The sequence below is a fragment of the Lissotriton helveticus genome, chromosome 8, assembly GCF_964261635.1.
Source record: "Lissotriton helveticus chromosome 8, aLisHel1.1, whole genome shotgun sequence".
NCBI classification, from domain to species: Eukaryota; Metazoa; Chordata; class Amphibia; order Caudata; family Salamandridae; genus Lissotriton; species Lissotriton helveticus.
Genome location: NC_136069.1, coordinates 39,950,145 through 39,954,300, shown reverse-complemented (window position 1 = coordinate 39,954,300; position 4,156 = coordinate 39,950,145).

Below are 4,156 nucleotides of genomic sequence, written 5' to 3'. Positions count from 1 at the left end.
CACCTGCGGTGTGTGTGATGGCAAAGCACATAGATTTTCCGGCCACGACTCTGATGTCCAGGCTGTACCAAGTCCAAAGACAATAACTTCTGTTTTTCCTCCATTAACAGTTAGAGAAGTTGCACCCATCTAGCAGCCAACGTCTTGCAGGCAGTTTCCGAAGTTGGAGGCTGCCTTGACTGGATCTCAATCCAATCTGAATATCAAATGGGTATCATTGCACCAGGTGAAAAAAGGGATGCCGAGCAGGTACATCAGTGAAGGGGGGATGTATGGATTAATAAGAGTCGAACACAAAACCAAACCCTGTGGCACTCCCAATGTGATTGGCTTAGGTGCAGAACAGTATACAGCTAGCCTTATAATCTTGGAAAAATCTTGTAATAAAAGAGGTAAACTATTCCAGAACTTTCCCTGTAATGCCTTTGTGTTTTTAGCTGCCTGAACAAGATAGAGTGTGAGATAGTATCAAACTCTGCTGGCAGGTCTAATGATATCACAGCACACACTAAATCTGGGTCTCTGGTCTGCCTGATCTCATCTGTTACTATACGGGACCCTCAGCTGGTTGGATTCGTTTAACGAAAAAAGGCAAAAGTCCCTACACTTTAATATAAAGAGGGCAGACGCCTCCCCATGGACCAAGTGTCCGTGTGAGTATATTCCTGATCTAGCATAAGCAATCTATAAACAATATTTTCATCTTAAACAAGACAAATATCTTACTCTGAGTCAAGTGTCTATAAACCTACAACCAATCTAGCATGCGAAATATTTCAGGCACAAAAGTAACTATAAAATATGTATATATACAAAACAGATGTATTAGAATGAAAAACATACAGAATAAATCACGTATTCATTCAATGGACATAGTAAGTCTCCTCCCACCGGAGGTTACAATCTAAAATTCTTCACATGAATCAATAACATTTTTTAAAAAAACACTCAGAACAGTCAACGCAGCGTTTCGGTGCCACCTTGTTATTTCCACCTTCTTCAGGACTAAAACAGTTTTCAACAGATCTTAGAAAGAATTGGATTATGTTCCAATGTCATAATCTTAGGGGGATGAACCTTTTGTCCCACCCAGAGACTACCTTAATACAGCCTTACAATTCTAATAATATCCTCTTTTGTCTGTTAGAGCCACAGTGATATTGGGGATACATGGGTTTGAAATAAAAATTTGAATCTGCTCCGATAAGCAGATGTGTCTTATTCTGCAAATGACACAACAATTAAGACCTGGCATCGGCTTTTTACCATTGGCGATAATGTGTTCTGGTCTTTGTAGCCATATATTCTGCAGGTATTTAAAATCATGGTCGAGGACACGCAGCCTCCCTGCTCTAGTGAACTTGGTGCTGCAGTAAACTAGTGATAATTCACTTACAGGCCCTGATTACACTGGGTACTATACACCAAGGACTTATAGGTAAGTTATATGTGCCGAGTATGATTTTTAACCAACTGGACAAGATTTTAGACGTCAGAGTACATGCACTGGGGCCTGGGTACGGACTCCAAAAAGCAACAGAAAGTGTTCAAAACGTTTTGAGTGAACCAGCACAAAGATGGATTTTCCTACAGTTGTTAGCAGTGGTAATATTATCTTTGTTACTACAAGGTGTTGAATCGGTTTGAGATCTTTCGGAGGGAAGAGTTGGCAATGGAAGTAAAAACCAAATTACCCTAACAACTGGTTTGACCTTCTGAATGTAGCTAATGGGATGGTAAGAGACTTTTCCCACTTTGTTGACAATATAAGCGTAAACACTGTGGGAGGTTCAAAGCAATAAACATACAGTTGTGTAAGGGTCCTTCCAGCAGGAGTTGCTGCGCCAGGGCCTATGTGGCCTCCGTGACCGACATTAGCAATCTGAGTGGCTAGTGTCCTCTGTGATTGAGACCTGCCTCTGTGACAATTTGTGAATCTTACAATGTCTAGATCAGGTATTTGATGAGATTTATGCAAACCAGTAGTTTAGAACGAAACAAAGGCACAGATGGCAGAGAATGGTCACCCAAATGGTGACTTGTACACTGTAGCATGTGTGCAAAAAAAGGGAGTACCACAAATCCATCTTCTAGGCCAGAGAAAGCAAGCCCCTCAATAATAGTTTCCACTAGGTCCATTGCATCTACTAGATGCAATGCTCCAGTGGCAATCGTTACAGCTGTTTTACCTGACACACACTTATTTTTGCATCAACATCAAGTGCATTAACAACAGCTGTCTCTTTGGAGCAGCCAAAACTCACAAAAGATATCAGCAAAAACGGTGACAGACATTGGTTGGAGTAAACACTCGCATTACAGAATTCTAGCACTGTTTTAGAAACCTGACATACAAACCATGCAAAAAACAAAACTGGGTCCCAGTATCAGAAAAGAACTTCAGGGGCACAGCAGATCAAGTATTGCAAACATGAAAGTACAAGCAACAGATTCCCTTTCTGGCCAACCTTCGATTTAAGATTAAAAGAGCATAAACCTGCTTCACTCAGATTGTTCCAGTGAGTGGACCCTCGTGACTATTATGCCTTTTTCCCCCTGGGAAATCCCCAACTTTGAGTTACATGTGCCTGTCTATCAATTCGAGGGGAGTATGTGTGATTAATAGAATGCACATTTAGTTCATGCCTCTGTGTTCTGCAATGTGATACTTAAGATTGCTTGAATATATTCGTAGTATTTAATCACAAACCTGACTTTAAAATAATTTTTAAGGAATACGAATGGCATCACGCCCCTATCTGTTAATTGTTCTGAAAGTTTTCAACAACTATTGAATAATCTTATAAAAGTTAGACACAGCTTGCTAAGAGAAGAGGTCACCTCCACCCCAGAGGGCAGCTGAACAAGCCATGCACAATCTCATCACTCACTCTCAATGAAGCCTACTGAGAAAGGAAATTGCCCTTGTGGGGCAAGAACACCAGGCTTGCTATTAAAATAAACATAAACCTTATTGCTCTAACAGGTAAGTGTTTGTGAACCATCTCTGAATCTTCAAAAAAGGCTTTTAGTTGCTAATATGCTAAAACTGGCATAGCGAATAGAAGTAGCAGAATGAAGGTAAGATTGCAATGCAACATGCAGCAATTATGTTGGAGTACTATCTACTGTTTACGCTTTTGGTAAACTCTGCTGCCTTTTTATTTATGTTTACTGTGGTTACAATACATATTATGTGCACCAGGTTAGGAGTTTAATTTTAAAATAATTTAAAATGCATTTCGTTTTCTAGTGTTCTTGAGTGTGTTTTTTATGATTGAAAGAGGGTTTGAAGTACCACTAACTCTCCATGTAATGTCTCATGCGACTGATCATTACCTGAAACACATCTCACTCATAGATTTCTCAGTGGATAGTGTGGTGTGTACCAAATGAGTTTCACCATTTAGTCAACCTGGATTTTTTGCTTCTGACTAACCATTTTTGTTTTAGTGCGAGTGAGTCTCCGTACTTGTGTCTCACTCGCGGAGAATTCATGGTACTTGGACTGACCATTTAACCGCCAGCGTGTGTCTTGTAAGATATGCCCCTTCTGCGCAGCTAGTGTAAGAGGCTTTTGGCTGGTCACATGTGCACAGATGTGCAGGAGGGGTGTGTGAGACTACCGTCATGCTAAGTATGGCATGTCCACAAAGGCAGGGCACAAGTCCTAAAAAAAGAAGTGGGGGGACGCTGTCACCGGAAGTGACGTCACAACAGGAAGTGACGTCACGAAAGGTGGCTTACACCATCGGGCTCATTGCCTCCCCTCGCTCACCCCTCAGATGCGATTGCATCTGAGAAGTCAGCGCGTGAGCAGCGTGCTGTGAGCTCCAATCTCGTCCCAGAGAGGCCAAAGAGTGAAGTCCAGCTGTTTGGCAGGGGGGACGGTGTCCACCCGGTAAAATAAGTGGGGGTACGCCGTCCACCCGCGTGGTACCCCGACTCGAGCCCTGCACACAGGTAGCCAGTCGCAGAAGGGACTCTGCAAGGATTGGTACTGATCTGGAGCAGGTCTTGAACTATGAGTAGGCCTTCATAGTGTCGGTCTGTGGCGCTTATTGGAAAATCTTTAGTGCTTTCGCTGTTTTATACATATACTAGCAGCCCGTCCCGACCTTATCCGGGAGCAATTAGGTTTCCCCTACCCACGGCT